Below are 9,505 nucleotides of genomic sequence, written 5' to 3' on the forward strand. Positions count from 1 at the left end.
TCCAGCACTCAAATTTCTCCTCTCAGGTTGGGATCTCTGAGAATATAGGAAAGAAAAAAGAAGGGAGTTTCCCCTAGTCTCTCACTAAAAATCAATGCAGAAGACCCCCGTGACCTCTGATCACCAAAATGTGTAGGGGTTTCTCCTCAACTGCAACTGATCCATCAATCCTGACCAGTTGCGTTTCTTCTAAATCAACTCAGTTCTGATACTATCCACCTGGAGATAGCATCAGATTCCACAGGTTGAGGACTCAATTCCCGAGACTGCCCCATTTTCCATTCAGATGCCAATTGCAAGCTCCAGGTTGTTTTTACCTGTGCTTCTGACTGCCAAGCTATACACGGGGTTTCCCACAAACCCCTCCTTGGGTTTGACTGGTTTGCTACAGCAGCTCACAGAACTCAGAAGAACACTTAACTAACCTTTACTGGTTTGTTATAAAGGATATTACGAAGAATCCTGGTGAACACCAGATGAAGAGATGCATAGGGCATGGGGGGAGGGAAGGGGCATGGAGCTTCCAGGCCTTCTCTGGATGTACCACCCTCCAAGAATCTCCACGTGTTCAGCCATCCGAAAAACCTCGGAACCCTGGCTTTCAGGGTTTTTGTGGAGTCTTTGTTACATAAGCATGATTGATTAAACCATTGGCTATTGGTGATCAACTTAACCTTCAGCCCCTGTCCCCTCCCAGGAGGTTGAGGAGTAGGGGTAAAAGTTCAAACCAGCAAATCCTAGCTTAGTCTTTCAGGTGACCAGCCCCCATTCTGAAGCCTAGCGGCTGCCAGCCACAAATCAATTTATTCGCATACAAAAAGACATTTCTCACTTTGCAGATTTCACAGATTGTAGGAGTTCTTATGCCAGGAAACAGAACAAAGGCCAAATACATATTTCATAATATCACAGTCTCTAATTCCATTGTTCAGCTTCTCCTTCCAGTAAGATTGTCAGCCTCTCCAGAACACAGACTGTGCAGTATTGACCATTCCTTCTACTGTCCCATTTCCTAGCCCTGACTTAGATACTCCCATTTCTGGGAGAATTTTACTTGAAGGTATGTCTGGTGAAGAGAGCTCTTAATGCTACGTCTTTTTTTTTTTTTTTTTTTTTTGAGACGGAGTCTTGCTCTGTTGCCCAGGCTGGAGTGCAGTGGCATGATCTCGGCTCACTGCAAGCTCCGCCTCCCAGGTTCACACCATTCTCCTGCCTCAGCCTCCCAAGTAACTGGGACTACAGGCACCTGCCATCATGCCCAGCTAATTTTTGCATTTTTAGTAGAGATGGGATTTCACTGTGTTAGCCAGGATGATCTCGATCTCCTGACCTTGTGATCCGCCCGCCTCGGCCTCCCAAAGTGCTGGGATTACAGGTGTGAGCCACTGCACCCAGCCCTTTTTTTTTTTTTTTTTGAGACAAAGTCTCATTCTGTTGCCCAGGCTGGAGTGATCTCGGCTCACAGCAACCTCTCCCTCCCAGGATCAAGTGGTTCTTCTGCCTCAGCCCCCCGAGTAGCTGGAATTACAGGCATGCATTACCACACACAGATAATTTTTGTATTTTTAGTAGAGACAGGGTTTCACCATGTTGGCAAGGCTGGTCTCAAACTTCTGACCTCAAGTAATCCTCCTGCCTCAGCCTCCCAAAGTGCTGGGATTACAGGTGTGAGCCACCAGGCCCGACCAATGCTAGGTCTTTGCAGTGGGTCTCATATCATTCCACATACACTGAGGTGCACTTGCTAACAGAGACCAGAAACTATTTACTGAGCACCCTTTCACCCCCAGCGCCCACTTGGCTGGGTCTATTTCCAATTCTTTTAGTCTCTGGGGCTGATGGAATGGAGATGGAGGGTAGGGCAAAAGAAACAAGAAGAGCTAGCCAAGAAGATAGAAAATAATGATTTTCAAAATATGTCCCGGAGATGGTGATAATGAGGAGATGTGCATATGTAGGGGCAAGGATTTATAGAAAAAACTCCGTGTCTTCTACTCAATTTTGCTGTGAACCTAACACTGCTCTATAAGGTAATATATTTCAAAAAGTTTTTATTTATTATTATTTTTTTGAGACAGGGTCTCAACTCTGTCACAAAGGCTGGAGTGCAGCGGCACGATCTCAGCTCACTGCCACCCCCACTTCCCGGGTTCACGCGATCTTCCACCACAGTGAAGCAGTGTCGTTTGCCTTGGAAAATACCCAAGATTCATTGTCTCATGCCAAGGAAATCGAAGACACGGATACACAAGAGAAGAGTTTAAGAGCAGAGGCTTAATAGGCAAAAGAAAGAAAAGAGAATAGCTCTCTCTCCTGCAGAGAGAGGGGCGCCCGAGTGGGTCTTCCAGTCCCATGGTGAGGTGCACGGGGTTTTATAGACTGGCTTGAGTAGGCAGTGTCTGATTTACATAGGGCCAAAGATTGGTTGGACCAGGTGTGATATTTACATAGTTCACGAAGGACCTGGCCACCCCACCTTAATCTTTTATTACGCGAATGGGTTTTCTACGTAGCCAGAGCCTTGTTGCCTGCTCCTTACTGTACATGTAGTTGACACAGAAAAGGGAAGATGAAGCTGCCATGTTGAACATGCCTAGCCTAGCCCCTGGGTAGCCTTTTCCTATTGTCACAGCTGCTGGCATTCACCCGTGCAAGCTTCCAGCTGGCTTATCTATGTCTGCAGCTCTATTTTACAGGCTGACTTTTGTTCGAAAAGAAATGATTTGGGGACTGCTTTTCATTAAAAGGAAAACCTTACTGAGGACTTTCTTACCCTCATTATCTGCCTAAATAATTTCTTTTTAACTCCTATATCAATAGCCTCCCAAGTAGCTGGGACCACAGGTGTGCACCATGACATTCAGCTAACTTTTGTATTTTTTGTAGAGATGGGGCTTCACCATGTTGCACAGGCTGGTCTTGAACTCCTGAGCTCAAAGTGATCTGCCTGCCTTGGCCTTTGAAAATGCTGGGATTACAGGCGTGAGACACCATGCCTGGCCTTCAAAAAGTTAATCTAAAAATACATATACATATATACCAGAAGGAGAAGTAGAAGGGTCAGATAGGTGAGAACCAGGGCTTTGAATACCAGAAAAACCAGGAAGAGATAATATGTCAAGTACGGAGTGATCAATACTCTCAAATGCCATAAGAGGATTTGTGAGCAATGAGAGAAAGCCATGGGATTTGTTCATTAGAATGCCATTGTGAGGCCCAACTGATGAGTCTCAGTAGGGTGGTGAATGTAAAGGCTAGACTACAGGAGGTTATGGGGCAGGGAGGTGGAGAGAAGGAAAATTATATTTTATACTGCTCTTGAGACGTTTAATGAAGGAAAAAAAAGGAAATAGAAAAGCAACTTAAAGGGTAAGTCCCACAAATGAATTCTTCAAGTGAACTGAAGAGTAGCAAAACATGCCACTCCAAACATGCCACTTTGGCATATTGATTATTTTGAGACGAAGACAATTGAAAGGAAGGGAAATGGGAGACTTCCCTGATTCCCCTTGCAGGACATGCAACAGAGGTGTAGCTCACCTGTTCAGCTGCCTCACTGCTCAATCCCCTTGTGAGACAGAGAGCATGCAGACGGACAGGTGTAGAAGCTGGAGTCTGGCCCCGCCGTACTGTCTAGGAGTTGCAACCCCAAATCTCTTTCAGCTTGGCCACCCGAAGACAGCTTGAATGTTAACCAGTTCAATGGACCCTTTGCCTTTTCACAAGGGCAGAGGGCCAGCAGGATAGCTTGCTGTATCCCGAGCTCTTGTTCAGCGTCCTGGAAAAATCAGGTCACACATGGACTCAAAGGATGAATGCGAGGTTTTATTGAGTGGTGGAGGTGACTTTCAGAGGGATGAATGGAGAGCCAGATGGTGGGTGGATGGAGTGGGAAGGTGATCTTCCCCTGGAGTCAGGCTGCCCAGTGGCTGGACTCCTCTCCTACCACCCCCAGCTGAACTCCTCTTGGCATCCAGATGTCCCTCCTCTTCTCTCTTTCCCTGCTGTGCTGTTCCGCCATCCGTCTGCTGGTCTCCTCCTCTCCTCACGGGCTGCTCTGCTGTGGAGCTTGGGGTTTGCGGTTTACATGGGGGCAGGATAGAGGGTGTGGCGGGTGAAAAGGCAACTTCTTTGGGGTGAAAACAGGAATATCTGTACTCATTTAGGGCCGCCGGTCTTCAGGCTTGAGGGTGGGGTCTTTGCCAGGGATTCACCCTCTTCTACCCAGTATTTCCCTGTCTCCTGTCCATATCAGAAGCAGATGCAGATACAAGAAAACTTCTCTACCTGCCCTCCATATTTGCCTAAAAGCAGGACATAATTTTCTTTTTTGTTGTTGACACAGGGTCTCGCACTGTCACCAGGCTGGAGTACAGTGGTATAAACATGGCTCCCTGCAGCCTCAACCTCCTGAGCTCAAGCAATACTCCTGACTCTGCCTCCCAAAGTGCTAGGATTACAGGCATGAGCCACCACGCCAGCAAGTCAGGACACAAATTTTTTTTTTTTTTTTTTTTTTTGAGACAGAGTCTCGCTCTGTCACCCAGGCTGGAGTGCAGTGGTGCGATCTCGGCTCACTGTAACCTCCGCCTCCCGGGTTCACGCCATTCTCCTGCCTCAGCCTCCAGAGTACCTGGGACTACAGGCACCCACGACCATGCCCAACTAATTTTGTTTTTGTATTTTTAGTAGAGATGGGGTTTCACCATGTTAGCCAGGATGGTCTCGATCTCCTGACCTTGTGATCCACCCACCTCAGCCTCCCAAAGTGCTGGGATTACAGGCGTGAGCCACCGCGTCTGGTTCGCCCGGACAAAAATTTTTAAAGGTGTTTGCCCTTCCCTTTCTACCAGGAAGGACCAAAGTTAATCACTGGAGACAACTGTAGATCCTTATCAGCCCAGAGATGACACCAGAGGAATCTGCATTTCAAACTTCATTAACTAGCTCTTATCATCTATTAGTTCCTCCATTTAAACATATTTACTTTCCCACAATTTATCACCCTAGAAACTTAAAAGTCATTTTCCTTTGTGTTATCATTTCTCTACAAATGTCTTGTTCTTCCTTATGAACCTAGAAAAAACTGAGGCATGATTTAAACTTCAAATAATTTATCTGAGCCAAATGTGAGTGACTGCAATCTGAAAACACTTCCAAGTTACCTTGAGAAGTGCTCCAAAGATCAAAAAAAGACACTCCAGCTTTCAAAGAAAAAAGGATGAATCAGGAAAGGGACGACTACAAAAATTGTTTTTCGCTAGGTCTGGGGCTTTGGGGAGGTAGGTTTCGCATTTGCAAAATGGAACTTTAAAAGTACATGGCACCTAACATTTCCAAGCTCTTCTAAATCTTCCAAGAAGCACAGGAGATGCAGGGCAGGTGGGAGCGTTCTCGTCCTGCAGATAAACAGGCCTGGGGCCAGCTAGGAGGTTGGAAAGGCAGGCACTAGAGTACCAGGTACTGGGTGAGTGAAAGCACAGTGGGACCTGGCAAGGGAAGGGGAGGCGAGGGCAAAGCAATTGCTCTCTCTCCGGTTGCTCCTTCACTCACCACCTCAGCCCAGGGTCTGGAAAGAAAAAGAACTTAAGGACTTCCACGGACTGAGACTGGATGCTGGAGGTGGACAGTGGGTCACACACCTTCTTGAAGTCAATTGGCTCCTCCCCTGCCCACCAGATGCCAAAAGGGCCTGTTGGATCAAGACCTTTGGTGACAGTTACAAGAGAAGGAGACACCAAGGTTGAACTTGCTTTATAAATGAGATTGCAGGCTGGGCTGCACTGGGGGGCAGGATGAAGATTCAGGCTGTACTTTTCAAGGGACCAAGGGCTTGGAATCCACATAGGCCTCCCACACCGTCAGATGTCAACTCCATCAGTACTGAAAGACAATGGGAGATGAGGTAGGGAGGGGGTGAGAACGTGGGGAGAGGGTGGGGAGGTGGTGGGAAAGAGAGGAAGGAAGAGGTGAGGAAAGGCAAGGAGGAAAGGGAAGGGAAAAAAAAAGTTGCTTTTCAATTATTGTGATCAGTGTGATGGTATCTAAAGCAGTCTTGGAGTCAGGAGATAAGCTGTAATTGTTTAAAACGTGGCCTGTGCCTGGGGACTTCCCAGCTCAGCAGGAAGCAGTCACAGATGTTTTGGCAGTTGTTTAGCCAGGAAGTTGTGACCTCTAGTATTCTCTGCTTAAGACATGCATGAGGTGGCTGGGCGTCGTGACTCACGCCTGTAATCCTGGCACTTTGGGAGGTGGAAGCAGGAGGATTGCTTGAGCCCAGGAGTTCTAAACCAGCCTGGGCAACGTAGTAGGACTTTGTCTCTATAAATAAATAATCAATTTTTAAAAATTTTTTAAAAAGACAGACCTGAGGCTCAAACCGAAATGTCCTCCCAACTCCATTTTACGTGCTTTGACTAACCCGTCACTGTTTCCCTTCATCATTTTATTAAGATGCTAGACAATCCCCAGTTCTAGCCACCCTTTTTAGTTACTCATCACTGAGTGCTCCCATGTGTTTACAGGTGGCACATGTTAATAAACTTTTTCTCTGCTTGGTGCGGTGGCTCACGCCTGTAATCCCAGCACTTTGGGAAGCCAAGGCGGGTGGATCATCTGAGGTCGGGAGTTCGAGACCAGTCTGACCAACGTGGAGAAACCCCATCTCTACTAAAAATACAAAATTAGCCGGGCGTGGTGGCAGGCTCCTGTAATTCTAGCTACTCAGGAGAATCACTTGAACCCGAGAGGCGGAGGCTGTGGTGAGCCGAGATCGCACCATTGCACTCCAGCCTGGGCAACAAGAACAAAACTCCGTCTCAAATAATAATAATAATAATAATAATAGTAATAATAATTTAAAAATAAATAAAATAAAATTAAAATAAACTTTTTATCTTGTTAATCTGTCCTTTGTTAATGTAATTTACAGGGCCCGGCCAATAAATCTAAGATGGGTAGAAGGAAAAAGAATTTTTCCCCTCCTGGGCAGGACACTCTTGGGCACGTGAGCTTTGGCTTCTTTACCACATATCTGAGCAGACAGTGTGGCGGTGGTGAGTGGCAGTGGAGAGACTCCAGGAAGCAGCCATTTCCCTATCCTAGGTGCTTCCTGTTTCTGCCTAATGCTACACATAGTCCATGGTTTCAGTACATTGTATGTGTTTGATTGCCAATCCCGGTAATTACATCCTACCTAAAATATGCATTTTTGTTTCCGGAACCAAGCCGGGTCCGGCTGCATTTTCTTGAGGCCCAATAACGAGAAGCAGACAGACTAGGAAAGAAGGGAATTTATTGCTATAACCAGATACAGGGAGAAGGCCGGAGATAATCCCACCAGGCCAACTCAAAGTGTTACGATTTTCGTAGTGCTTATAAAGGTTGGGGTTATGTGCCTATGTGCAGTGTAGCATTCGCCTAAGTCTACTGGTAACTAATTTTGTTTCAACTAGAAGGTCAGAGGCAAAAATGCTTGCTAAGTCGGATTAAGCTGTGAGGGACCCAGTACCTTCAAGGCCTTAGGTCTACTGTGGTACCCGAGTGATTATTTCTATCTTATCTCCTTTACAGCTTGGTCCAGAGAGCTGCCTTAGACTCTCCAATGAATCTATTCAAACAGCTGCCTCTGTTACCTTGACTGTCTCAGATTTCATTGACCCGAGACGGGTCCTGGCACTAGGAATGTAAGGCTGTGTCTATTATTTTGGTTTGCTCCAGGTTAGGGAGAAGCCCATGCAAGGCTCCTACTGATCACATGTTTCATGTCTAGCTTTGCTGTCTGGGCACCAATTTCACTAGGTTTAACTATTTGCTCAATGTTAAGACAGCTCTGGGGAAATTCGTCTGTGTAACTGGGGTGCTATGCAGGCCTGTCTGTGTGACTGTCATGCAGGTCTGTCTGTGTGATCATCAGGGAGAATTGGCCGGCCACATTTTCAATATCTTTCTTCTCCTGTGGAGAAAATAACCACTCAGGCTTTAGTGTCAGCTCATCCTTCAGGGTTTGGCACCTGGAGCAGCAGTCAAGGAAGCTGCAAACAGGACCTTCCTCTCTAGGTGTTAACTTTAGCCACTGTGGTCGATAGTCCAGAAAGATGACTGACCACTACTAATTCCTTTCCTCCCTGAATGTGCATACTGTTGCAGCCATTAGAGGTGGAATCGGTTTCCTTCCCTTGAATTCCGTCTGGTTTTGTGACTTCCCTTGACTAACAAATAGAATGAGGTGGAAGTTATAGGGAATCACAATCCACCCTATGGTACAATGATTCTTTTAAGACATTCGAGTTATAGACGCCTAAAGAAGCCTCTTCTGAGCTTCCCTTAATCTGACTATAGGCAGGGCCTTTGGAGAATGAAGCTGCCATAAATCCCCTCTCTGGGGGAACTTTCAGCCAGGAAGGAGCCTAACTGTTAGCACCTGGGTGAGAAATTGCATAGACAAACATTATCGTAAACTGTAATACCTGCCATTGGTTTCCCAGAAGGCCATTTATACTTCCCACAGAAGCTCTAGCTTTCCCGGTCCTTCTCCCTATTAAGTTGTTGTTGTAATATACCCTTACCCCTAGCTCTTCAGAAAGCTGCTTCTTTCAAATGCTGTCACATGTATGAATATAAAGCATGTTTTTTTTTCCCTCTAGTTAATCTGTCTAATGTCAGGAAATTTGCAGGCCCGCTACCACCACTTGAACCTAAGTTAGTAATGGAAAGGTTTTACTCCCAACATAGTTTTGTTTTATGTGCCTGTTCTAGGCTTAGCTTTCCAGGGGCCAGGAAGCTTCCATTTTTGTTTCAGGAAGCTACATGCTATGATGTAAAGAAGCTCAGCTAAGACAACTAAAAGAGAAGAGACTACATGGAGAGAGAAAGGCCACATGGAGGACCACTGGGGCTGCACGCATGTGAGTGAAGCCTCTTTGGACTTTCGAGCCAGCCAACTAATAACAAATAAAACCAACACTATGGAGTGACAAACAAAAGAAAATGCATTTTAATCTAGGTCTCAGGAATTGCAATTTGGGAGACACAGATCCAGCAAATAGGAACGTCATCTTCCATCTTGGTGAGATTAGGCAGAGGCTTAGAAGGGCTACTGTGAGTTTACACATCTGGAAGGTTTTAGCACAGTTCATGATGGATGATGACTGGTTAACAATTTAGGACGTCTTTGATGATCAATCTAGTTCAGCATAGCTGTCTCTTGTCAGTAAAAAAAAAAAAAAAAAAAAAAGCCAATCTCTGCAAAATATTTAAAGAGGTTTATTCTGAGCCCATATGAGTGACCATGGCCCAGGGAACAGTCTAAAAGAGGTCCTGAGAAAGTGTGCCTGAGGTGGTTGAATTACAGCTTGGTTTTATACATTGTAGGGAGACAGAAGTTACAGGCAAAGACAAGTCAATACATCTAAGGTATACGTTGGTTTGGCCAGGAAAGGCAGGACATCTTAAGGAAGGAGCATTACAGGTCATAGGTGGATTCAAAGATTTTCTGATTTGGAAT

The sequence above is a fragment of the Macaca mulatta genome, chromosome 11, assembly GCF_049350105.2.
Source record: "Macaca mulatta isolate MMU2019108-1 chromosome 11, T2T-MMU8v2.0, whole genome shotgun sequence".
Classification (NCBI taxonomy): domain Eukaryota; kingdom Metazoa; phylum Chordata; class Mammalia; order Primates; family Cercopithecidae; genus Macaca; species Macaca mulatta.